This window comes from Plecotus auritus (genome assembly GCF_963455305.1).
Source record: "Plecotus auritus genome assembly, chromosome: 10".
In the NCBI taxonomy this organism is placed as follows: Eukaryota; Metazoa; Chordata; class Mammalia; order Chiroptera; family Vespertilionidae; genus Plecotus; species Plecotus auritus.
The window spans coordinates 26201627-26229595 of NC_137785.1; the positions used below are offsets into that span (position 1 = coordinate 26201627).

General features: G+C 43.3%; 1 long non-coding RNA gene across 1 annotated transcript in view; it reads left to right on the top strand.

Moving 5' to 3' along the window:
- The first annotated feature begins 3879 nt into the window (after window positions 1-3879).
- The window catches only part of LOC308236403, a 32087-nt gene continuing 7997 nt past the window's right edge, over window positions 3880-27969 (top strand). Inside the window, exons 1-2 of the long non-coding RNA XR_013959279.1 lie at window positions 3880-4402; window positions 15318-15410. This is a non-coding gene — a long non-coding RNA (uncharacterized lncRNA). The remainder of the gene's footprint in view (window positions 4403-15317; window positions 15411-27969) is intronic.

The following is a 27969-nucleotide window of genomic DNA, read 5'->3' on the forward strand; positions in this document are numbered from 1 at the left end:
GACAAATTTTCCCAGAGGCACCCTGGTGTTCTTGGCCAGTGTAGGAAGGAGCAGGAATTCAGGATAGCTTCCCAAGGGTATTAAATCCATGTAGGTAGCAGGGACAAGCTGGGTCTCCCCGCCTTATTTCCCCAGTCCAAACTAATTTTTACGAATAATTGAATTAATTCTTGTCCTCTTTTACCTCTCCTTTTCGAGTGATTCCATGGAAGTAGTCACATTCCAAAATCTACGATATGAGGGAGTGAGGGAACATGAAAATCAAGACCATTAACACCTTTGCCTTCTATTGATAAACGAAGTTCCTCAGAATGGGATCTTAGCTTTGGGGGTTCCTCAAATCCAGTCCAATTTGGCTGTGAAATCCTCAAGCTCTGGTGCCAAGACAACCTGGATTTCAGTCCCAGCCCTAGCCCACTCTGGGACCTTGGCTGTTCACTCAACCCCTCTGAGCCTCAGTTTCCTCATATGTAAAAGGGAGTCAGGTACCGCCCAGCCCCACCCTCCCAGCTGACAGTGGAGCTCAGAGATGCTAATGGAAGCCATCCCTAGCTAGGACAACTAAGCCACAGAAGTCACTAGATCAAGGTCCCCCAGCCCCTGACAGCCTTTTTACCACTTCTTGCTGTGCTATTTGCTACTTAATGTCTGTACTGGGTTGGATAGTGCCTTCCAAAAGATCATATCCACCCAGAACCTCAGAATGTGACCTTATTTGGAAATATGGTCTTTGCGGATATAATTCAGGTAAGAATCAAGATGAGATCATGATTAGAGTAGGCCCTAAACCCAATGAGTGTCCTTCTAAGAGACAGGAAAGAACAAGCAGGGACTCAGAGAAAAGGCCATGTGATGATGGGAGCAGAGATTAGAACCAGGGATGCCTGGAGCCACCAGAAGCTGAAAGAGGCAGGAAAGATCCTTCTATAGAGCCTTCAGAAGGAACCTGGCCCTGTCCACACCTTGACTTTGGACTTCTGGACTCCAGAACTGAGAGAGGATAAATTTCTGTTGCATTAAGCCACCAAATTTGTGCTTATTTGTTAGGGCAGTTTTAGGACACATTGTATCACGTTCCCCTCAACTTCAGTTCAGTTCATTTCAATGCAACTCAATGGATAATAAATTGTTACCCAGGATCAGACCCCAATAAGGGTTTGGGAGTCTCTAAGGAGAATGGGATCCAGCCCCCGCAACTTTAAGGAACTGGCAGCCTGAACTCCCTACCCCAAAGTAGACATGCTGTGCTCCCTGTCTGCAGGAGCTGTCCCTTCTGCACACTATTCCCTCCCCTGGGAAGCAGCCAGGGGTCTCCCAGGGGAGAGGGGTGGACACCCACCTGGCAGTCCTTCGGAACATAATCTCTCAGGCCTGGCCCTGATGCTGTACCTGCTCTCTCTCTCCCAGCCAGAGTTCCTACTCTAAAACAGATTCCATCTCTGGCCTATTTAGAGCTGCTCATTTTCCCATTTTCTGCCAAAGGTGACCCCTGGCTTCAACATTTCTCCACCTCTGCATTGACATAGTGGAGGGGCTGTGGGGCTGTGGGAGGAGGTTGCAGGGAGCGGCACAGGACAGGTCAGAAGGTGGGGCATTCCTCCCTGTGAGCGAAACTGAAGCTACAGTTAAAAGCTGGGCTATGTGTTCAGATAAGAAAAGAGTCCTCACACAATACAGAGTGGACAGCAGGTTCACCCCCTTCAGGCCATACTTGCCTTGAGCTTAACTCGGGGCCAGGGGTTGATAGAGCAGTGGGCCCTGTTGTTGGGGAGCTCATAGTTGAGGTTGGGACAGTACGTCTTTTTGCATTTTCCATAGGGCTGGAATGGAGCATAAATTAATATTATTTATGAGAAAGAGAGAGATTTGGAGCTCACTACAAATTCCCCAAACAAATGATTTTGCAGTGGAGATAAGACGTGCCTAAGTCCGAGTTGGTGATACTAAATCACCACAGTAGGTGAAGACAGGGCTGAGACCAGATTGGCCATCTGGATTCTAAGTACAGCCCCTCCTCCCCCTCATCCCCTCCACACACACACCAACCACATAGCCTTACTTTTTACTTTTCCTTTCTCGTTTATAGTGGGGAGAGGAGCCTGGAGGCCAGGCTGGGGTCAGGAACATGAAAACACGACTGAGACACAGATTAAAGAGTTGGGGCTGGAGGTGCACACCCAGACTCCCTGCCTGGATCTGCTGCTTATTTTGTCATGGGAGTAGGTCATCGGGATGTGTGTGGTCTCAAGTGGGATGGATTTACTGAGTTTCATTTTTCCTTTGTCCTAGACCCTGCTTTCCTGTGACTAAGAGAGCAAAGGGACTCCAAACCTCTAATGTGAAAGCCTTAAGAAGTGGGTCCTGCCCTGGCCCGGTGGCTCGGTTGATTGGGACATCATCCTGTACACCAAAAGGTTGTGGGTTCAGTTCCCAGTCATGGCACATACCTAGGTTGCAGGTTTGATCCCTGATAGGGGTGCAAACAGAAGGTAACTGGTATCTATCTCCCTCCCTCTCTCCCTTCCTCTTTTTCTAAAAATCAATAAACATGTCTACGAGTGAGGATTTTTTTAAAAAGCAGCATACTGACATGATCCTTGCCCAGTGCCTCAACTATGAGAGCCTCTGTGACTGCCATAACCCCATGTGACTGGTCCTAAAACTGCTATCATTGTTCCCATTTCACAGATGCTCAATAATCAGTCATGGACCCAGGGCCATACAGTTCATATTATCAAGTCAATTGCCCAGACTCAGGCCCTCCAAGAGGAAAGCACCAAGTTGACCTGTCATTTATTCACTAGTTCTGCAAACCAAAGACTCCAAAGGTCTGTCATATGCCAGTTTTCCTAGCTGTGACTGCTAACAAAGTCCACGTGGAATCATAAATGGGCAGTTGTCTCAAACTGCACCCAGCCCTGTTTTTGCACAGCCACACACTTTCCTCCAAGCAGACCTGCTTCCTAGGGTGTCTTTGGCCTTGGGCTAGATACAGTGTTTTCCCCGTGGGAATTAGCTGGGCTCTTATTTAACATGTTGATTCCTAAGCCTGACGCCAGATACTGACTGAGTCAGACACTGGGGAGAGGGACCTTGGGCTCTGCATTTGCCAGCACCCTGGTGATCCCCAGACCCTAGTTTGAAAACTGCTATTGGAGTAGAGGTCATGCTTTCAGGCTTCTAGTCAACCGCAGTAATAATCAGAGTCAAGTTTGTGTTACATGCCTACCAGCCAGCCAGGTTACTCCCTATTTTATTGATACATTGGGAAGCTGAAGCTTAAAGAGCTCAAAGAAAAAACAACAACAAAATAATCATGGACACAGACAACAGTGTGATTGTGGGGGGAAGAGGGGTGAGTGGAGGTGGAAGAGGATATGGGGGAATAAATGGTGATGGGGAAAAATAAAATAAAGGGGGAAAAAGAAGTCACACTGTGGATTCTCAACATTAAGTTCTGCAGCCTATTTCTGTTGGATATTTGTTTTCCACATTTCTATGTTTCCTATATCACAGTAATGAAACACTCTGAAAGCCGACAATTAACTCACTGCTGCTCTCAGTTTTGTGTTTTATTTGTTTACTTTTTTTACTCTGCAAGTTTTAAAAAAGACCCAAAGTCAAGGAATACTATAGTGATTCCCCATATCCCTATTGCCCAGCTTCAATAGAAATGACATCTGCCATTCCTATTTTATCTATTCTCCTACTGCACGCTAGCATAACATTTTCTTTCTGAAGTATTTTAAAGCAAGTAAATTGGAGCATATATATGTATTAATGTGTTGTTTTTTTCTGATTATGAGATAATACATGCTCCTTGTAAAGAGATTATATCTCACTAAAAAACAATGTAACAGTTACAAATAATCTCACTTCTCAGTCATAACCAATGTTAACATTTTGAAATACATCTTTCTAGACACTCTTGTATTCATATATATTTATGCATGCCTAGTTTTACAAAAATAGTATACTTCATAAAAATAGTATTGTACTCTACATTTTGTGATCTGCTTTTTTCCACTTTACCTATCCCAGATGTCTATCCATGTTGTGGACTCTTATAAATCACGATTTTCAAGGACAGCCCAGAATCTTGTTGTTTGGATGTATGATGATTTATACAACTAATCCCCTGTTGTTGGGCACTCAGGTTGTTCTCTGCTCTGTTGATTGAGTTTCAAAAGGCAGTTCTGCTTACCTAGACTTGGTACCAGGCTGAACCGGATGCAACTTCTGTAGAATCCTGCCTGACTTTTTGAGAACCATCAAGCAGAGATAAAGATGGAGGGACTAGACTCTTCCCAGTGCCTAATCAAGTTGTCACTGCTTGGTTTGAAGTCTCAAGACAAAAGACACACCCAGATTCAAGTGCACGTGAAAAACACACCAAAGGCAGGTAACATATTGTTTGGGTGACAATGTTTAACTCAAAATATGGAAGGTTTCTTTTTTTAAATTTTTAAAAATTGTTGACAATATTACAGATGTCCCCTATTTCTCCTCACCCTTGGCCCCCTCCAGCCAGCCCCTACTCCACCCCAGGTCTTCACCACACTATTGTCTGTGTCTATGGGCTAGGCATATATGCATATATGTTCTCTTCCCATCCCTCCTACCCAGCTCCTTTCTGAGATCTGTAATTCTGTTTTATGCATCCATACCTCTGGACCTATTTTGTTTGTCAGTTTATTTTATTCATTAGATTCTACATATAAGTGACATCATGTGAAATTTTCTTTCTCTGACTGGCTTATTTCGTTTAGCATACTAATCTTCAGGTCCATCATACTGTTACTAAGGGTAAGAGATCCTTCTTTTTTTTTAATTTAATAAATCTTTATTGTTCAGATTATTACAATTGTTCTTCTTTTTTCCCCCCATAGCTCCCCTCCACCCGGTTCCCACCCCACCCTCTGCCCTTACCCTCCCCCACTGTCCTCATCCATAGGTGTACGATTTTTGTCCAGTCTCTTCCCACACCCCCACACCCCTATCCCCCTGAGAATTGTAAGTCCACTCCCTTTCTATGCCCCTGATTCTATTATATTCACCAGTTTATTCTGTTCATCAGATTTTTTTATTCACTTGATTTTTAGAGTCACTTGTTCATAGATATATATTTGTTGTTCATAATTTTTATCTTTAACTTTTTCTTCCTCTTCTTAAAGAATACCTTTCAGCATTTCATATAATACTGGTTTAGTGGTGATGAACTCCTTTAGCTTTTTCTTATCTGTGAAGCTCTTTATCTGCCCTTCAATTCTGAATGATAGCTTTGCTGGGTAGAGTAATCTTGGTTGTAGGTTCTTGCTATTCATCACATTGAAAATTTCTTGCCACTCCCGTCTGGCCTGCATAGTTTCTGTTGAGAAATCAGCTGACAGTCGTATGGGTGCTCCCTTGTAGGTAGAACTAACTGTTTTTCTGTTGCTGCTTTTAATATTCTCTCTTTGTCTTTTGCTCTTGGCATTTTAATTATGACGTGTCTTGGTGTGGTCCTCTTTGGATTCCTTTTGTTTGGGGTTCTCTGTGCTTCCTGGACTTGTAAGTCTATTTCTTTCACCAGGTGGGGGAAGTTTTCGGTCATTATTTCTTCAAATAGGTTTTCAGTATCTTGCTCTCTCTCTTCTTCTGGCACCCCCATAATTCAGATGTTGGTATGCTTGAAGTTGTCCCAGAGGCTCCTTATACTATCTTCATATTTTTGGATTCTTTTTTCTTTTTTCTTTTCTGGTTGGGTATTTTTTGCTTCTTTGTATTTCAAATCTTTGACTTGATTCTTGTGATCCTCTAGTCTGTTGTTAGATCTCTGTATAATATTTTTCATTTCAGTGTATGCTTAATTTCTAGTTGGTCCTTTTTCATATCCTTGAGGGTCTCGCTAAATTTATCTGCCTTTTCTAGAAAATTCTTGAAAAACCTTATAACTGTGGTTTTGAACTCTATATCCAGTCATTTGCTTTCCTCCATTTCTTTCATTTGTGACCTGTTTCTTTGTCTCTGCATTTTGGCTGCTTCCCTGAGTTGATAGAGTGGCTTTGTGTGCTAGGTGTCCTATAGGGCCCAGTGGCTCAGCCTCCCCAGTTACCTGAGGTAGACACTCTTGGTGCACCCCTTTGTGGGCTGTGTGCACAGTCTTGTTGTAGTTAAGCCTTGATTGTTGTTGGTATCACTGGGAGGAATTGACCTCCAGGCCAATTGGCTATGAGGATCAGCTGTGTCTACGCTGGGAGAACTTCTGTGCTGGAGACACCCTTATGAGACAAGACTTGCAAAAGCCTCTGTGCTCAGCTTGGATGGGGCGGAGTCTCAGGGCAGAGCAGACAGCATTGGTTTCCCGTCAGCCCTGCCCTAATAGGCCCCTGTGTCTCAATGTCCCGTGGTAATTGCTGCAAGCACCTCTGATAGAAAGCTGCCCTCGAGTTCCACCCGCTGCCATACAGTCCAGTTTCTCCCCGAATGAGCCTGGGTCCCCAGAGTCTCACCCGGAACTGGAGTTCAGTGCAGTCAGGAGCTTTTGTCTCCCTCCAGCTTGAGAAAGCTAGCCGCATACTCAGTTGCCCACCCTCTCCGCGCACGTGCCTGGGTAACTCTGCCTTCCGCAGTTCCTCTGAGTCTCAGTGTGCTTTTCTCTTTCCTGACAGTCCAGTTTCTCCCCGAATGAGTCTGGGTCCCCAGAGTCTCTCCTGGAACTGGAGTTCAGCGCAGTCGGGAACTTTTGTCTCCCTCCCGCTTGAGAAAGCCAGCTGCGCACTAGCCAGTTGCTAGTCCTCTCTGCGTGTGCGTCTCAGTACTTCTGCCTCCTGCAGCTCCTCTGAGTCTCTGTGAGCTTTTCTCTTTCCTTCTAGTTGTAGAATTTCCACTCAGCCAGCCTTCCTGTGGTTCTGGATGATGTTCGTTTTGTCTTTAGTTGTAGTTTTGAAATTGTTGTGTGAGGCAGCAGTTTAGGTGTTTACCTATGCCGCCATCTTGGTTTCTTGGAGAGATCCTTCTTTTTTATAGTTACACTAGTCACCCGGTGCACAAATTCATACACAATGAAAGGAAATTAATTAGAAGAAATATTTTAATATCGCTATTTGCCCTTTCTCTATAATAGAAGTGTCAACCAAATTCACGATTGACAATGACAGATGGAAACACACATGTGCGAGAGCTTTGTATGTATCATGCATGTGTGAGTCAACTTAGCCTTTTATATATATAGAATAAACTTGCTTAATTAGACCTGCTTTCTGATTTAGCTAAACTTTTTCCAGCCCAGTGAAGCACCCCAACTTCTCTTTCAGGTAATTGTTAGCAACTCAGCAGTAAATATCAACATGAAGCAGATTATTATTGTAGATCACGCAGGGAGAACAAAGGGTAAAATATTTAACTGCAGCAATGTTTGACTATATTCTGCGCAGTGAGAAAACCTGAAGTCATTTTCAAGGTCCACCATTTCTTACTTCTTTTCAGTTGGGTCAAGTTTCTAAGCTTTCTTAAATCTCTGTTTTCTGGCTAATGAAAATAGGATTCCACCAAGTCTCCTATCTACTTACTCAAGGACTTCTGTGAGGATCAAATGAGATGAGGCATGGGAAAACACTTCACAGACATTTGGTTACAGTGTAAAATGTTTCCACCTGGCTATAAAGCAAGTTGTGTTCCTGGGTTGAAGAAACTGCAAGGAGGCTAGTCACTAAGGAGAGAAATCCAGGCGTTGCTACATGATGTCATTACCCAGCACCCACAGAGACCATTTGCAGGCTGGGCTGGGCAGTGGGCTGCATTTTGCTCCATGGGGTCTTGGCAGCTTTGGCTGTGATTTGGTGGGTGTTCCTCGGGGGTGGTGGTGGGGCCTGTGTCCCACTTGGGGGAAGCCGAGTATTGTTTTGTGGGCTCCAGGTCCATGATGCTGTTTCTCTGTAAATAGCCAGTACACATTACAGTAGCTCCTGCATTGGGCGTTTGTCCCCTGGTGGTCAGTGTGGTCAGTCTGACCCAGTCAGACAGACAGCATATTAGCCATATATATATATATAGTATTCCATTGTGTAAATGTAACACAGCTTTTTTATCCACTCATCTGCTGATTGGTACTTGCGATGTTTCCAGACCTTAGCTATTGTAAAGAATGCTGCTATGAACATAGCGGTGCACATATTCTTTCTGATTGGTGTTTCAGGATTCTTAGGCTATATTCCTAGAAGTGGGATTACTGGGTCAAATGGCAGTTCTATTTTTAATTTTTTGAGGAAGCTCCATACTGTTTTTCATAGTGGCTGCACCAGTCTGCATCCCACCAGCAGGGTTCCCTCCCAAGCACTTGTTGTTTGTAGATTTATTGATGGTAGTCATGCTGGCAGGTGTGAAGTGACACCTCATTGTTGTTTTAATTTGCATCTCTTTGTTGATTAGTGACATTGAGCATTGTTTCATATGTCTATTTGCCATCTCTATGTTCTCCTTGGAGAAGTGTCTATTCAGGTCCTTTGCCCATTTTTAAATTGGATTGTTTGTCTTCCTTTTGTTGAGTTGTATAAGTTCTTTCTTTTTAAAATATATTTTTATTGATTTCAGAGAGGGGGAGAGAGATAGAAACATCAATGATGAGAGAGAGTCATTGATTGGCTGCCTCCTGCACGCCCCACACTGGGGATTAAGCCCATAAGCCAGGCATGTGCCCTGACCAGGAATAAACTCTGATCTCTTGGTTCATTGGTCAATGTTTAACTACTGAGCCACACTTGCCAGGCATATAAGCCATATATATATATATATATATATATATATATATATATATATAATTATTATTTTTTTTTTTTTAGAAAATAACCCCTTATTAGATGTATCATTGGCAAATATATTCTCCCATACAGTGTGTTCCCTTTCCATTTTGATGATGGTTTCTTTTTACTGTGCAGGAGTTTTTTAGCTTATTAAAATACTAATGGCATATTTCATAGATCTAGAACAAATAAATATTCCAAAAGTTTATATGGAACCAAAAAAGAGCCCATATAGCCTCAGCAGTCTTGAGAAAGAACAAAATTAGAGGGATCACAATACCAGATATCAAACTATACTACAAAGCCTTTATAATCAAAACAGCCTAGTACTGGCACAAGAACAGACATATAGATCAATGAAACAGAACAGAGAACCCAGAAATCAACTCAAGCCATTATACTCAATTAAGATTTGACAAAGGAGACAAGAGCATGCAATGGAAATGGAGTAAAAACAGTCTCTTAAATAAATGGTATTGGGAAAATTGGACAGATAACATGCAAAAAATGAAACTAGACCATGAACTTACACCTTATATAAGAATAAACTCAAAAGGGATAAAAGACTTAAATGTAAGTCATGAAACCATAAATATCATAGAAAACATAGGCAGTAAAATTTCAAACATCTCATGTAGGAGAATTTTCACTTATACATCTTCTAGAGCAAGAGAAACAAAATAAAAACAAACAAATGGGTCTGTATCAAAATATGGAAGGTTTGCCAAAACTGGTTTGGCTCAGTGGATAGAGTGTCGGCCTGCGGACTGAAAGGTCCCGGGTTCGATTCCGGTCAAGGACATGTACCTTGGTTGTGGGCACATCCCCAGTGGGAGGTGTGCAGGAGGCAGCTGATCGATGTTTCTCTCTCATCGATGTTTCTAGCTCTCTATCCCTCTCCCTTCCTCTCTGTGAAATATCAATAAAATATATTTTTAAAAAAATATGGAAGGTTTCTTTTTAAACAAACATACTGGAGCTCACATAACATAGTAACTCTCCTTCAAAGTAGTCACCCCACAAGGCAACACTCTCATTGCAATTAAACTGTGATTGCTGGAAAATACATTAGTGAACTCCTCTTTTAAAACTGTCTCCAGAGACTGGTGTAAATCATTTTTTAATGTACTGTATGCTGGAGAGCCTCCATGCCTCAAGGTGGGATATCTGGAGATAGCCTGTGCTGATAAATTACAAACAGGATAATCTACTTTGCCTAGTTTGAGCAGAAACATGTATTAAATTATAACAGGGAATTCAGAGTCTCTAGCAGGGTCTGAGAGCCAGGTGTGGATATCATTCTTATATCTTTTTAAAAATGTCCATGTTCCTTGCCCGTTTTTCTATCAGGTTTTGTTTCTGTCAATTTTTTAATTGTTGGCAGTATTACAGATGTCCCCCATACTGCCCCTTTTTGTCTCCCTCTCCCCACTGAAATCTATTATTCTGTTCCATGCATCCATGCCCCTGGACCTATTTTGTTTCTCATTTTATTTTGTTTGTTAGATCCCACACATATATGAGATCATGTGATATTTGTCTTTCTCTGACTGGCTTATTTCACTTAGCATAATAGTCTCCAGGTCCATCCATGCTGTCGCAAGGGTAAGAGCTCTCTTTTTTTATTTTATTTTATTTTATTTTTAGTTTCTGTCAATTTTTTAGAGTTCTTTAGATATTAGGGATATTAGCCCTTTATCTGTGATTTATTTTAAAATATTCTCTCCCAGTTTGTCATTGCCTTTGACTTCATTTTTGGTGTTTGGTTTTTTTTAACCTTGAAAAAGTTTTTATTTTTATATAAAGTTAAATGTATTGATGTCTTTTTTTTTATTGCATCTGGATTGGGTTGTGGTTAGAAACCTTTTCTTATACCCAGATTATAAATACATTAACCCATGTTTTCTTGTATTATGTATATGGGTTCATTTTTTCATATTTAGACCCCTGATCCATTTGAAGTTTACTCTTATGTAGGTATGAAGTATTTGCTTTTGAAACCATTTTATTAAATGTATTAATTAAATCAGAGGTTGCAAATTAAAATGCTTTAAAGAGCCAGGCAAAGAGTAAATGAGTGAAACTAGATGGTAGAATAAAATAGGGAGTATTGAGCTCTGTGGCCAACCATAGATTAAATTTAGTAGGTGTATTAGTTTCCTAGGGCTGCTGTAACAAAGTACTGCAAATTTGGTGGCTTAAAACAACAGAAATTTATTTTTTTTCAGTTCTGGAGGCTAGACATTTGAAATCAAGGTGTCTCAGAGCTCTCATGGAGAATCTGCCCCAAGCCTCTTTCCCAGCTCGTGGTGATGGCTTCGTAGCTTCATCACTCCCACCTGTGCCTTCATCATCACGTGGCCTTTTTTTGTATGTGTCTGTACCCAAAACTTCCTCTTCGCATAAGGACATCAGTCATTAGATTTAGAGCCCACGCTAATTCAGTTTGCCTTCATTTAATCTTCATTACATCTGCAAAGATCCCGTTTCCAAGTAAGGTCACGTTCATAGGTTCCAGGGGGACACTATGGACCCAGTAGAGTGAGGGGAAAGCAGAATTGTCTGGAGCCCCTGTGGCCTGCACTCTGAGAGTTTGGGGACCCTTTGTAGATATCTTCTGTTGCTGCCAGAATCATCTCTGCTTAATGATGAAGAATCTGCTGTGTTGGGAAACTGAAACTTCATTCTGCAAATTGGTTTTGAAAAGCATTGATAGCTTGTCACCTTAAGATGTCCACAAAAAAGGAAGAGGAAATCCAATGGTCAGCTCTTCTAAGTCTGAACTAATAGATGGCCTATCCCACAGCCTTGCAGAAGATAGGCTTGTTCAGTATGAATATTTGGGTTTCCCGTTGGAAGCCAGACTCTGTTATGTATTTTCTGTGACTGTAAGGTGTGAGTTCCTTGAATTCCTCTGTGCCAAAAAAGGGCCCATTTCCTACCAGGAAGGCGGAAGATGGTGCCTTCCCTGGCTAGTGGCAGAAGGGAACTCAGAGATGCTGGAAGGGTCAGAAGGACGTGACATGACGTTGCTACTTTGAAGACAGATGGGGCCATGTGAGAAGGAATGTGGGAGCAGAGAGTGGCCCCGGCCTATAGCCAGCATGAACCTTAAACCTACAGCCTCAAAAAAGTAGATTCTGCCACAACCTGAATGAGCCTAAAGGCAGATTCTCCGAGAGACTAGAGTCCAGCTGGGCGACACTGTTGTTTTCACCTGTGAGACCTGAGCAGAGAACTCAGTTAAGCCTGTTTAGATTTCTGGCCTGTAGATTGTCAGATGATACATGGGGGTTGTTTTAAGCCAATAGTTTTGTGCTAACTTGTTGTGCAGCAGAGAAAGTAACACACCTCTGCTCTTGGTGAATTTTTAGGGGTGGAGACACTGGGGGAGAAATGGAGATTTGGCATTAGGCAATTTCTTTCTTGTGTTGCAACTCCATCCATATATTCATCCATTCAGTTTATAGGAACTTCCGTTCCCTGTGCAAGACATAAGATATTAAAATCAATCAGTGCGGGGTGTTCTCAGTGGCTTCAGAGGTTGATGGGAATCAGACACACATGCCCTCTTCTTCTGGTTAACTAGTGATAAAGACCAGGGAGCCAGGTGTATCTAACCACGTTTTATCCCGGCTCTTATAAGTTCCTAGGGCTAGAAGTAATCTTGGTAAAGTCTTTTAACACAATTCCCCCTTTGGGGTAATGTCCCAGAAAATTGCATTCCCTCACCCCCCAAAAAGAAGCAAACAGCGGCTTTTATACATCACAGACCTGGGTACACCTAGTAAGTTACTGTCCACCTCCCAGTAGCTCTACCTCATAATGTCGAAGATGATTGGTGTGAAAAACTGGCTTGTGGCAGGTACTCAATAAATGTTAGAAGTTGGGCTTATGATCCTCAGGTGTAACATTTATTGCACACCCCTCCCTGATATCATGTTGTTAAGCAGCGTGACCTAGAGCAGGGATCCTGAGCAGTGTCCTCATACCATCACAAAGCTGAGGACTAGAGAAGGGACTTGCAGCTTTGGCTGCATATAAGCATCACCAGGGGATGGCTAACCACCGCCGTGCTGGCCCAGTGAGGAGCTGAGCCTCTGCCTGGAAAGATAACCCATGGAACCCTGAGCATCGAGGGAGCACGTGGACGGCGCAGGCCAGGTTTCAGGTGGGAGGAGGGTTTGGTGCTGAGCAGGTCAGTGTAGGGTTTGAAAACCATTTTGTCACTTGCATGATTTGGGACTCTTGTGTCGAGGAGGGGGTGTGAAGAAGGAGGGGAATGGGAAAGCCCCCACTCAGGCAAGGGTGATCCAAGGCCACAAGAATGGGTGGGAGTCTGGGGGTGTGGTGTTTGATCATGGAGGAAGATCATGGACAGACATGGCTCTTTACCTTCCATGTCTCTGTTGTGGGTTGAGTTGTGCCCCCAAAAATCTGTTTTGAAGTCCTAACTCCTGCTTCCTGTGAATGTGGCCTTATTTGGAAACAGGGTCTCTGCAGATAAAATCAGGTTGAGGTAATGTCATTATGGTGGGCCTAATCCAATAGGACTTGGTGTCCTAAAAAGAGACGTAGGAAGGAGGCCTTATGAGGACGGAGACAGAGACTGGAGGGATGCAGCCACAAACCAAGTGACACCTGGGACCACCAGAAGCTGGAAAGGCAGGAAGGATCCTCCCTTAGAGCCTTCAGAGAGGCAGCCTGCCAGCACCTTGACTTCAGACTTCTGGCCACTAGAGCTGTGAGAAATCTTTGTTGTTCTAATCCCCCGTTTGTGGTGCTTTGATAGGGCAGACCTAGAACACCGATCCAGTCTTCGAGGCAAGGGCCTGGAATGTGCAACACTGCTGATGAACTACCCAAAAGCCATTCCCAACTGTTCTCTTACTGTCTCAGACTACAAAGGTTGGAAAACAAAATTTTTACATGCCCATGTCCCTTGCATTCAGGAGTGACCGTGCAATCCAGTTCTGGTCAATAAGACCAAAGTAAGTCTGCCCAGGGGTGTCTGAAAATGTCTGCTTCTCTAAAAAGGGAAATGTGTCAGGCACACCTGCTCCCTCCACATCAGAGCCTCTTTGAACACGGCATGGCCCCAGCATTAGGGGTCCGTGGCTGCCGTCTTATTACCTTGCAGTGGCAAGCACGGAAACTCGCCCAGACTCTGCCTGGCATCATTCAGCTGCTCAGCCAAACTGTGGCATGAGAAAAATAAACTCATGTTTGTTCAAATTAGTGGGTTTTCTCTACCTGCTGCTGAACGCTTTCCTAGCTGATATCATGCTCTGCCCATAGGAGCCTTTTCAGACCCCTCTTCCCTCTGGTGGACCAGAGAGGGTGAAGGTGGGAGCTCTGGAGGGAAGAATAAACAGATTCTAATTCCGACTCTCACCCCTTCCCTCAGTGCCCCCAAGCTATCTACTTTACAAGATGGCAGGAGAGTAGGTAGGGGTCCTACAAAAAGCTCAGTACTAAAAACAGTCAGGGTCAGGGTCTGAACTGTCTCATCTTGCCTGGACTTTGGACAAGCTCTTGATACCAAATGGGTACCCCTTTCCTTAGTGTGTGTGCTTATGTATATATCATAGACACCATCTTCCCCACCTGACCCCCAGCTCAGCTCAAGCCATTCCTGAATCAGAGAACAATAATGGCAATAGGTCATCACGGTTGCTGCCATTTATCAAGTGGGTTCTGTGCATGGGGCATAGAGCAGTAAATCCCTTGCCAAAGAACAGACAGCTAGTAAGTGACAGAGCTAGGCCTTGAGGCTGGCAGCTCACCATGCCTCCTGCCAAGTCTGAGCTAAGGGTTTTGGCACTGACAGCAGGAAGGGCAGAAATGCCAAGGGACAAAGCACTTTCATGTCTCATTTAACCCTGGTGGCATGCTTTGAAATCAATGGATCATTATCTTCACCTGGCAAAAAAGGTGGTCAGGCCTGGGGGCAGGGGGGAGGGAGGAGAGCAGACACTGCAGAGCTTGGACCACTAGAACAAAGATTTCCTGATCCAAAATCCTGCTCCCTCTAGAATGGCTGAAGATTGAGGCTGGGTCGGGATTGCAACTGAGGGATGAGAAGGGTCACTGTAGAGCGAGTTTCTTCAACACAGTGCAGGTGACCCTGATGTCAAGCGCTAACAACACCTGTCGAGACCTACTGAAGACTGGGTACTTAGCAGTGGCATCTCACTCAGTTCTTTTACAGAGGATGAGATGGAGCCTCAGAGAGGCCACTTGTCCTGTGTAGAAAGCCAGCAAGGACAGACCCGTGTCCCCTCCACTATGCGACCCTGTCACATTGGGGGTTTCCTGACCACATAGAGGCCTTTGCCCTCACGTGTTAACCACAGCAGCTTTAACATATACATACCAGTATGTATGTTTGTGGGCTTTTATATGTATTGGGCTTATAATTTTGTTTGAAGTGTGGTTTCTGTGGCTGACAATTTTTTAAATCACTGATTCATGTGTCACACGTGATTCTTTCATATATCTGATTCTTGGCACTGAGACTTACTTTCTTTTATGCAGGAATAGCATTCCACGAGGACATCTGTACGGAACGATCAGAACCATACCTGGCTGTACAACACTCTAAGGCCGTGATGCATGTCCCAGTGGAAGGTCTGTCCTGTTGATACACATATACCAATGACTTAACTAAATTATTTTTATTTTAATCCTCACCCAAGGGCATGTTTATTGATTTTAGAGAGAGAGGAAGAGAGAAGGGGGAGAGAGGGTGAGAGAGAGAGAGAGAGAGAGAGAGAGAGAGAGAGAGGCACCTATTGGTTGCCTCCTGTACGCACCCCAATGGGGATTGAACCAACAACTTGGGTATGTGCCCTGACCCAGAATTGGACCCACCACCCTTTGGTGCACAGGACAGCGCTCCAATCAACTGAGCCATACCAGCCAGGGCTGACTTAACTAAATTCTAAGCTCCTTGAAAGAAGGGACCAGGTTTGGTACTTCTTTTGTCACTTTGGGTTTTTAGCTTTATATGGGTGCCTTATACACAGTAGGCACTTATCAAATGTTTGCTGATGGTTGCTTCTTCAGCAAAGTTTTTGCAGTGCACCTCCCAAACAAACATTTTCTTCTGTAAAGATTATGGTATTGTGTCAGTTTCTCCGGTTAGTGGGAAATCTTTCCTATCAGTCATTATGTGTTATGTATAATTATAGTTCTACCCAAATGCTTGGAAAGTAGAATTTTTTTCAAAATCTTGTTAATATTTCCTTGTAACATAACATTAACCCCAGAATAGGAAAGTCTTGAGCTGGAAGAGAATTTAGCAGTCAGATGAGTTAATTTCTTAATCAGCAGATGAAGGAACTGAAGTTTACAGAGGTAAAGGGCTGTCAGGGACCACCCAGTCAATCCACTTGTCAGTCTGCATTGGGAGCTGATTTCTGGTGCAGAAAATGGATGATTCACACATCTTCAGGTTCTTTTATCATCTCTATGTTTGACCTAAGTTTTCTGTATTACAAATATGATAACATTTTGCAATAGCACATTCTATTCACTGTCAATCCATGCATGCTTCTATCATTAGACATGACTTTATCCATGTGGCCTGCTAACTACGGTAGCAGCTCTCAGAGGGCACAGACCAGGTTTGCTCATGGCGACAGGATGTGTAAGGTGATCAATATAGATTTGTTGAATGAATGAAAGTTGGACTGAAACACAGTGTATGACTTTCTCATCACCCCTGTATTCCACTTAGCATATATACTAGTGATAAGATGAATTCATGTATTGGGACCTACAAACTGGAGGCTGTCCACCTCCGTGGCATGGGCATGTCACAAATCTAAACCTAAGTCAACCTGCACTTATGGACACAGATGTCAAGGAAACCTACTACTGTATATACCAATCACAGTCCCCCAACTCAGCTTTCACTAGCTTAGCTTATAAAGTAGAACCTGCTGGCCTTCTCAACAAATCCTCGACTTCCTGGCCAATTGTGCCCTGTTTCCACGTTCCCTCGTCTAACATTCTATAAAACTCGCTCTTTCTCAAAAGCCAGTGGGAAGAAGTTTCCACTGCTGGTGAGGCACTGTTTGCCCCCAACTCATGGGTGGTTTTTCTTTGAATCAATGACATAAAACTTATTACTAAATTGTTTTAGCTTTGTCATTTGACAGTAGATTATTCTGTTTAGTTGCGATGGGATTTTAGTGAGAAATATCTTTGGCTGCACTAAACAATGGCATTAAACATATAGGGGCTTATTTTTCTCACATGACAAGAAATCCAAAGATGAGCAGTGCCCATGCTGCTCCATTAGTGAAGCTCAGTGATATCAGGGACAGCATCCTTGGTTCTTTTGGACTTTCCTCATGGTAGCAATATGGCTGCCATATTGCTACAGCTCTAGGCATCACATACTGTATTCAATACAAGAAAAAGGGAGGAAGGGATGAAACCTGTAGCTGTTTCTTATATGACCTATAGATATTTCTTATAAGACATAAAGCAAATACCCTGCCATAGATTTCTACTTAAATCTCATTGGCCAACATTGTGTCTGTGGCCACCCATGCGGCAAAGGAGATGAGGAAAGTGGCCAGGACCTGACCAAAAGCTTGGTGATTGGGCTTCCTCACTTGCATCTCTGCCATCGCCCTTTGAGAAGCATGCCCAGACTAGCCTACTGGTCCTGAGATGAGCATGAGAGACAAGTGAAGAAGAGCCATCCCAGTTGAGCCCAGCCTGGATCAGCCAGCCTCCATCAGACCCTCAGATGGGTGAGTCTAGAGCTGCCCTGTTGACCAGCTGACCCTCAACCTACCTGCAAATGTTTGAGAACTAATGTTTGTACAAAAACTCATATAATTTAACACCAAGACAAACCAATTAAAAAATGGTCAGAGGACCTGAACAGACATTTCTTCAAAGAGGATATATACATGGCCAATAGTCAGATGAAAAGATGCTCACTGTCACTATCATCAGATAAATGCACAACGAGCCCTGGACGGGGGGTTAAGTTGGTTGGAGTGTTGTCCTGTACACCAAAAGGTTGCAGGTTCGATTCCCAGTCAGGACACATACCTAGGTTGTGGTTTTGATCCCCAGTCAGAGTGCATACAGGAGGCAACTGATCGATGTTTCTCTATCACATAGATGTTTCTATCTATCTCTCCCTTCCTCTCTCTCTGAAAAAATCAATAAAAACATATCCTCTGGTGAGGATTAAAAACAAAACAAGCCGAAACCGGTTTGGCTCAGTGGATAGAGCGCCGGCCTGCGGACTGAAGGGTCCCGGGTTCGATTCCGGTCAAGGGCTTGTACCTTGGTTGCGGGCACATCCCCAGTGGGAGGTGTGCAGGAGGCAGCTGATCGATGTTTCTCTCTCATCGATGTTTCTAGCTCTCTATCCCTCTCCCTTCCTCTCTCTGTGAAATATCAATAAAATATATTTTAAAAAAACAAACAAAAAAAACAACCACAACCAGATATCACCTCACACCTGTGAGAATGGCTATCATCAATAAATTAACAAACAACAAGTGCTGGCGAGGATGTGGAGAAAAGGAAGCCCTGGCGCACTGTTGCTGGGAATGCAGATTGGTGCAGCCACTATGCAAAAGAGTATGGAGTTTTCTCAAAAAATTAGAAATGGAACTAACTTATGACCTAGCAAATCTACTTCTGGGTATTTATCCAAAGAAACCCAAAACTCTAATTCAAAAAGATGTATGCACCCCTATGTTCAGTGCAGTATTATTTACAATAGCCAAGATATGGAAGCAACCTAAGTGCCCATCAGTAGATGCTTGGAAAAAGACATAGGTATAAAATAGAATATTACTCAGCCATAAAAAAAAGAGTGAAATCTAACCAGTTGGGACAACATGGATGGACCCAGAGGCTACTATGCTAAGTGAAATAAATGAACAAACAAAACAGACAGACTCATCGATACAGGGGAGGAGGGTTGTGGGCAGGTGAAAGAGGTGAGGGGATTAAGAAGTATAAATTGGTGGTCAAAATAGTCACAAGGATGTAAATACAGCATGGGAAACACAGTCAACAATCTATAATAATAAAATTGTAATATGCTAATTAGACCGGATGTCCTTCCAGCCGAAGCCGGGGCTGCGAGGGAAGCCCAGGTCCTGGGTGCCTGCTGGTGGCCAGAGGGAAGCATGGGTCCTGGGTGCCAGAGGGAAGCCGGTGCCGGCAGCTCTTGTACGAATTTCATGCATTGGGCCTCTAGTATTGTAATAATTATGGATGGTGACAGGTGGGTACTGGACTTATCAGAGTGGTCACAGTTTAAGTTACATAAATGTCTAATCACTATATTGTATTCCTGAAACTAATATAATATTGTATGTTGACTAATTGAAAAATAAAAAAGAGGCCCAGCCGGCATGGCTCAATGATTAAGCATTGACCCAGGAACCAATAGGTGGTGGGTTCGATTCTGGATCAGGGCACATGCCCAGGTTGTGGGCTCAATTTTCAGTGTGGGATGTGCAGGAGGCAGCCAATTAATGATGTTTCTTTCTCTACCCCTCTCCCTTCCTCTCACTCTAAAAATCAATTAAAAAAAGAAAAGTAAAGTAAATAAAAATCAATAAAAACATTTTTTTGAAAAATAAAAAAGAGAAAAAACCCTCTTGAATCTGCATATTGAAAGATCACAACTTGTCTCAGAAAAATTAACAATAAAACAAAAACAAAACTGCACTAATACAAAAAAGAAAACTAATTGTCATTTTTTAAAATACACATTTTTACAACAGCTTTATTGAGATATAATTCACATATCACATAGTTTACCCATTTAAAATATACAATTCAATAGTGTTTAGTGAATTTTAGAACATTTTCATCCAAAAAAGAAGCCCTATTCCCATCACCATCATTCCCCATTTCTCCCCAACAACCCCAGCCCTAGGCAACACTTACCTATTTTCATCTCTATGGATTTGCCTATTCTGGACATTGCATATAAATTGAATCATACAGTGTGTGGTCTTTTGTCACTGACTTCTTTAACTTAGTATAATGTTTTCAAGGTTCATCCATGTTGTAGCATATGTCAGTATTTCATTTATTTATTTTTGTTCCCCCCCACACACCAGTTTATTAACATATAATTGACAAAAGTATATATACTTAAGGCATATAACCTGAGGATTTGATATGTGGGTACATTGTGAAGTGATTATCACAGTCAAGCTAATTAACACTCTCATTATCTCACAGTTACCCTTTTTTATATTCCTTTAGCACATGTCAGGTCTACAATACAGTATTGCTAACTCTAGTCACCATACTGGAATTAGATCCCCAGAATTTGTTCATCTTATAGTTGAAAGTTTGTACCCTTTGACCAACATTAATGATTGCTGCTTTGTGATGTTTTCTCACCTGTTACTATGGCCATGATTACCTGATATAATTGGCAAAACTCATTGTTTACCCCTGGGTGAGTAGCAGAGCACTTATTAAGCAGGCACTGGGGTATGGCAAAGAGGTCCAAGACGTTATCTCCCTCAGGGAGTTTATATCTCTAACTGAGGAGAAGAAAGCCCTTAGAATCATGATGATTTGCTATTTCTGTTTCTCATATTATCACCTTGAACAGCAAAGAAAGCCACTGTGTGGCATGACAACAGGTGCTTTGTATAGTTAATCCTTTACACAGCCTTGCATCAGGCAGGATGTTTTTGGCTCTGTGTACCAGAAAATCTAACCCAAAGGGGATTATATAAAAAGGAAGTTCATTGTCAGGAAGTCCTCAGGTATTAAGGCCCCAGAGATACTTAATGCATTGGCCTAAGGACACTGTTGAGGACCCAAGCTTTCTGTCTGTACCTTCTTTCCTCCTTTGTGTATCAACCTTGACCTTAGTCTGGCTCTTCTCATGTTCACAAGTGGCTGCACTGTTCCAGGCAACAAAAGAAGAAATAGTATCTCTCTTTCTGTATCGATTTTAAGGGCAAAACCAAAAACCAAACCAAAACAAAATCTTTCCCTGAACCCCCTCAGCTCATTGACCAGATTGTGTCACATGCCCAAACTAACCACAGATGAATAGAGTCATCATAATGGTCCTTGGATATGCCTTCTGGGGCTGGAGCCAGCCTCTTCTGAAGCCCATGGCTGTGCAGAGTGTGGAAACCATAATAAATTTAGGGTTCTGTTTCCAAATGAGGACACTGAGGCTCTGAGAGGTTATGTAACTTGCAGGAAGTCACATCTGGTATGCTGTTGTGCCAGGCTTCCAGCCCAGATTTGTCTGACCCCAAATGTCTCTCCATTAGACCACCCTGCTGCTTTACATGAGGTAGCAAGATGGGATGAGGAACGGCTTAAATTACATCATTATAGGTTTTGTTACCTTTTAAGTATCATGATCATTGTGGCCAGCATACTCCATTAGAATCAACTTTTGGTCATCATGTAGGTGCTCTGTAATCATTAATTTTACAGTGAGGCAGGTATAATATAGCCTCAGATAATCACACAGGCTCATTCCAACATTGTATGAAGGCCAAGTTGGCCAGGTTAATCACCTCCACATGTAGGAGCAGACTCGCAGCCTCCTGGTACACTTTTTTCCTTCTCATCTGCCCCGTGGCTAGTTCTCTGAGAGTGAGCCGCCACACTAGGATGAGGGAAGGAACGTCTCTGGACCCAGTACTAACCCATTGCCATGGATAACTGTGGATTAGGCCAACCAGCAGCAACCTCATCCTCATCATTCATTTGGAACTCACACAGCACTGCATGTCACTAGCACCAACACAGGCCGTGTCATACCCCCATCTCCAGTTGATTGTGTGGCACCCTCTTCATTCTGTCTGGGTCATTCATGGTCAGTGACATTGGAAGCAAGCAAGAGCTGGGAAAACCCAGAGCTTTGGAAACCTGGATTCTACACTGAGTGGCCAGATTAGTATGATCTCTGAACGCATAATAATCTGGCCACTCAGTGTATATCCTATATAATAAAAGACTAATATGCAAATGGTCAACCACCTATGTCCCCTCCCCCTGGCCAGGCTGGCCAGACCCCACCCATGCATGAATTCATGCACCAGGCCTCTAATATATATACACACACATACACACACACACACACACACACACACACACACACACACACACACACTGAGTGGCCAGATTATTATGCATTCAGAGATCATAATAATCTGGCCACTCAGTGTATAGTTCCTGGCTGTGTGGCCTTGGGTATGCCACTTATTTTTTCTGAGCTTTGATTTTCTTATCTGTGTAACAGGTGGTGTCTTACAGGCTGCTGACCATGAACACCGATGTCTGATGTGTGGCTGGGCCCCCAAGAGCAGTGGCCATGAACGTCATATGGTTGGGCTTGGGCCAATAACATTGGGATGAGCAGTCAAGGCTCCCGAGTGAAACTGCTGAGTTTATAAACTCTGGTGCCAACTTCTTACAGCACTTGGAATAGGGCCAAGGCAGATTCAAATAGAGTGAATTGATCTCCTAATAGCCACAGGATATCTTGGCATACTCTGAAACAAGAGCTTCAATTTTCCTGTGAATGCATGATTCAAAGTCTTGTGAGCTTCCTTGCTTTGTCCAGGGAAACTAGAAAAGAAACATTGAATGGATTTATGTTTCTGTATGGGTGGGTATATTAGCTTCCTATGGCTGCTCTAACAATTACCCCAAATTTAGTAGCTTAAGACAATACAAACTTAATATCTTATAGTTCTGGAAGTTTGAAGTCCAAAAGGAATCTTTCAAGTTAAGAAATTAAGGTGTCAGCAGGGCTGCATTCATTTGAGAGGCTCCAGAGGAGAATCCATTTCCTTGCCTCTGAAAGCTTGCATTCCTTGGCTAGTGGCCCCTTCCTTTGTCTTCAGAGCACATCTCTCCAACCTCTGCTCCATCATCCTTTCCCCTCCTTCTCTGCTGACCTTTTTACCTCCCTCTTATTAAGAACCCTGTGATGACATTGGGCCCTCCAGACAATCTCTCATCTCAAAACCCTTGACTTAATCATAGGTGCAAAGCCCCTTTCCCATATAAGGTGACATATTCACGGGTCCTGGGATTAGGACATGTGCAGCTTCAGGGCTAGTATTCAGCCTCCTGCAGTGATTATAAAGCAAACCTGTGGTGGAAGGGATGAAGTGTGCATCAAATGTCCCATATGCTTGACGCTCCAGTCAGCGATCATACTCCTGAGGAGTGGGACAATCTGCGGAGGACCAGGAAGGGATTCTAGATTATTTCTGAAGACTAAGAGAGAGATTTGGCTTTACTAATACTGGCTCTGGATTGACACTGGCTCTCTGTGTCCTTGAGAGCCCAGACAGGTGGATAGACCACTGGCTAGTCTGGCAGACAGTAGTTAATGCAGTAATCACCCTTTTCTGAGGTTCTGCTTTTTGCAGTTTCAGTGGCCCACAGTCAACTCAGGCCAAAAATATTAAATGGAAAATTCCAGAAATAAATAATTAAATTGTGCGCCATTTTGAGTAGCGTGATGAAATCTTGTGCCATCCAGCCTAGGACATAACTCATTACTTTGTCCAGCGCTGCCATGTTGTAGACACTCCCTGCCTTATAGTCACTTTGTAGCCATCTCGATGATCAGAATGACTACTGTGGTGCTACAGTGCTTGTGTTCAGGTAATCCTCATTTTCCTTAATGCCCCAAAGTGCAAAAGTGATGGTAGTAATTCAGATATGCCAGAGAGAAGCCATAAAATGCTTCCTTTTAGTGAAAAGGTATATAATGTGCAGGAAAAAACATAGTACATATAGGATTCAGAGTATCTGCAATTTCAGGCATCCATTGGGTGTCTTGGAACATATCCTCTATGGATAAGGGAGGACTACACTACAGGGCATTGGTTGACCATATGTTGTAGGACTGAAAGGCAAAAAGGAACCTGTGGTAACACTGAGGGGGAGTAGCTATGGCCCCTTGGGCTTGGTCATGCTGCATGTGGTCACTCCTCACCTATCTCCCAACATACCTCCTGTGGGAAGAGGGAGACTTTCATAACAAAGTCCCATTGGCCAGTTTGTTAGCTCTTAGGATATTGTACATAGGGTTGTGAAGTACTGGCTTAGGAAAATGGATTTGAGGGTTATATACCTATCTCATCGAGTCCTAACTAAATTAGACATGTGCCTTAACAGGATTCCTGCAAAGAAACTGTGGACTAAAGGAGATTCTATCCTAATAAATCAAGCACAAGCAAAGAGTAAGAAAATTGCAGAGACAACTATCGTATTTGTGGAACAGACTCTTTATCGGATCTATTCCAAGGTGAAAACAAAAACAGTCATCCAATCAGACATCAAAGGAACACAGCTCCGAATTCCAAATGATCAAGAAGTCTATTGGAAACATGTATTCAACAACCAATGAACATTCACAAAAATCCTCACCCCAAAGGCTTCTTTCTGCCTTGAGGTATCAGTAATGATGGAAGCTGTCACAATTAGTAAGAGATTAAAAAAACATTATTTAATCTTTTACTCAGCACTCTAAAATTTTTATTTTGATATGGGCTTTTATTGTGCATAAAATATGAGAAGAGTAATGCATGTGTACAATTCATAAATTTTAAAATGCACATATAGCCCTGGCTGGGTGGCTCAGTTGGTTGGAGTGTCTTCCCATACACCAAAAATGTTGCGGGTTCAATCCCTGGTTGGGGTGCATACAGGAAGCAACTGATCCATGTTTCTCTCTCTCTTTCTCTAAAATCAATAAATATATCATTGGTTAAGGATAAAAAAATAAAAAGTAAAATAAAATACACATACATTGTGGGTAGGTGCTGGAAAGTTTTTGTCTGGTGGGATTCATGATAAAAACACACACACACACACACACACACACCAAAAAAAAAACAACCCTTGGAGACTGCTGCCCTAAATAATGAATGTCTACTAGCTGTCAAAACAAAAACACCAAGTTAAACGATTTATAAAACATTTTAGCTTTGTTTTATGTAATCAAGAACTACCTAGGGAGATGACTATAAGCAAATCAAAGTTCTAGACATTTTTTGTTGGTGCAGAGAAGCTATTCTATAGCAAAGGTGTTTGGTAGAGTTTTAATTTTTTACAATTGGACAGAGGAGTCCCTTCCCCTCTCCATATCATCTCTACTTCTCAACAGAGTGAGGATTGGGTGGAAGGGAAAGAGGTTCTAACAGCCAGAATGTTGTGGGGACAGCTCTGGCTCCCCAGCCACACATAGGTTTCTGGTCATAAGTGTACAATTCATCTACTAAGAAGAAACAGTTCTGAGTCATTCTCTCCTCAAGGCTAGGGTAGGAAGTGGAGACCAACTTCCCTCCTTCCCCTTCACCTGGAAACTGTACCTGGCTGCAGAGATGGAGGGTGAAGGTGAATGTGTTTGGACAGTTGATGGGGATTCTTATCAAAGGCTTCAAGGAGAGCTTGACTGAGTTTATGCACAACATTTGCATGTAAATGCCTATGCCCATTTTTTTTTTTAACCAGGATTTGTATATTTCACCATATTTTTTTTTAAAATATATTTTATTGATATTTTACAGAGAGAAAGGGAGAGGGATAGAGAGCTAGAAACATCGATGAGAGAGAAACATCGATCAGCTGCCTCCTGCACACCCCCCACTGGGGATGTGCCCGCAACCAAGGTACATGCCCTTGACCGGAATCGAACCCGGGACCCTTCAGTCCGCAGGCCGACGCTCTATCCACTGAGCCAAACCGGTTTCGGCACCATATTTTTTTTTTCTTTCTTCAGTGCTCACCGGGGGTTATTTTCCCCCCATTGCTTTTTAGAGAGAGTGGAAGGCAGGAAGAAAGGAGGCGGGGAGAGCAAGAGCAAGAGCAAGAGAGAGAGAAAGAGGAACATTGATGTGAAAAAGAGATATTGATTGGTTGCCTCCTGCACTCACCCCAACCTGGCTGGGGATGAAACCTGCAACCCAGGTACATGCCCTTGACTGGAATCAAACCTGGGAGCCTTTCGTGCATGGCCCAAACTCTAACTACTGAGCAACACCACCCAGCGCCCTTTCCCCATATTCTTAAAGGAGTCTTTCTATATTGAAAAGTATTGGGAAAGCATCATTCTGAGCTCAGTCTATGTTCCGGTGTGAGATTGTCACTTCATCTCTCTGAGCCTCAGGGTTCCTAGACCACGGGACAGTCCTGCCCCACCTTGGGTTGTTGTCATGAACACACAGAGTCCATGTCAGCATGTGTTGACTCCATCCTCCTCCGGGGGCTGCACAGGCCTCTCTGGGTTCCTGGTTACCAGTTTCCCCAGCAGCCTTTTTGTTTGTTGGAACGGTTTCTTGGGGTCTCCTAGAGGAAAGATTCGCAGAAAATGACCACACTCTCCCCCTCCTGTTTGGAGGGCTCCCAACTGCTCCCTTGGTCGCTCTGCTGCGAAGAAATGATGTTAAGAATGTTTCTCTCTTGAGCAAGTGGCACAGCTCCTTTCAGCAGGACAAGAAGAAACCAAAAAGTGGGTGCAAGGTCTTGCCAAAGCATGGCGCTGTGGGGATATTTTTTTTTTTTTTGTCCTGCCTCAGCCCACAACGCCTTTGAGAAAGGCTGAGTTAACCGGCCTGGCAGTATCAGCTTTCTCAGCCCTATTGTGGTTATTTTACGTCACAAAACACAGTGGTGGCACAGGACCCAAGAGATCGGGGTCCTCAACTCCAGATCTCAGCCTTTAGGAAGCAACGTGAGGGGCCCTCTGTGATCAGCATCTCGACCTCCTTCCTGGCCACAAAGAGGTGGCATTGTCCTCTGATGCCCTTGCACATAAAGCAGCCCTGGGTGAGTGTGGGTCTATAACATGATTTGAAGGGCCTCTGTTCTGGAATCAGATTGACCAGGGTTTGAATCTCGGCTCCGCCACTTAATAGTTGTGTGACCTTGGGAAAATTACTCAGTCTTTCTGAGCCTCAGTTTTTTAATCTGCAAAATGGCAATAATAAGCATTTGTACCACAAACTGCAAGGGTGGTTGTGAGACCCAAATGGGGTCATCGTTATAAAGCGTCCAGCACCGGTCAGTGCTGACCCATGGAAAGAGCCTGAGTGGAAGCGATTGTCATTTCAGTCATCTGATTATGAAATCAGAAAATTAGAAACTACAGAAAAATTCACAGGAAACCAAAAGCACTCATAACCCCGTGCCCTGGAGATCCATACTGCCAGACTCTGGTTAGGTTTCCTTCCAGTTGTGTTTCTACGTGTGTGTATTTCATACTCGGCTCGTGGTTGAATGAGTACAGCTCACATATGTATATACAATAGTCCTTCTTAATACCAGGCAGGATGTTTCTTAACCCAGTTTTTTAAAACTTAAAAACATATCGAGAACATTTTCTCCAAATCCTTACATTTTACCATATTGCGTATTTTCCCACACTTGGATGTTTCTGAAATTAGCATGTGTTTCGGGATCAGTGTCAAAAGAAACATGCCAGCCGTTTCTTCTCTCTCTTTCCCCTGAAAAGGGGAGTTATGAAATGCATGATACACGTAGTGAATGATGATGTCTCAGATTGAAAGAAACGTGGCATCTCATTATGAAAGATGCTTCTTAAAAAGAACGTGTAGTATTCTTAGGTGCCTTCTCTTTAAGTCCCTTAATTGACCACTATTTTTGCACATTTTAGCTCCTACCAGTTTTTCACTATTATTAACAATGCTTTAAAAGAAAACATATGGCAGGAAGAATAATCAGGTGAGTCACTGACAAAGCAGGATGGAGGCTGGGTGGAGAGGTCAAGGTCACAGCTAGCCTGTGCTGACCTTGTAGGGAGGAAGGTAGGAGATAAGTACTTTGGCCACTCTCTCCTTCCTCCCTACAATCCCATGCCAGGGCTCCCATTGGCGAGGAAGGGGATGTCGTGCAGAGCAGCCTTGGATGGGCAGAGGCAAATGCCCAGCCACCTGCCATTTGGAATGGTGAATCCAGGTTTAGGCTGGGTGCTTACTATGAGGGCTTCCCCGCCCCCCGCCCCAGGCAAGACAGAAGGTACTGGAGAACGGCCCTTGTCAGCGCCAGGCACAGACCACTCGTGAGCACACGTGCTCCGAGGCAAGAGAGCTTTCTCCTTTTCCGGAGTTGCGTCTCATGCCTACATTTTGGGTAGGATGCTATTTTTAAGTGCCTGGCACTGTGGATT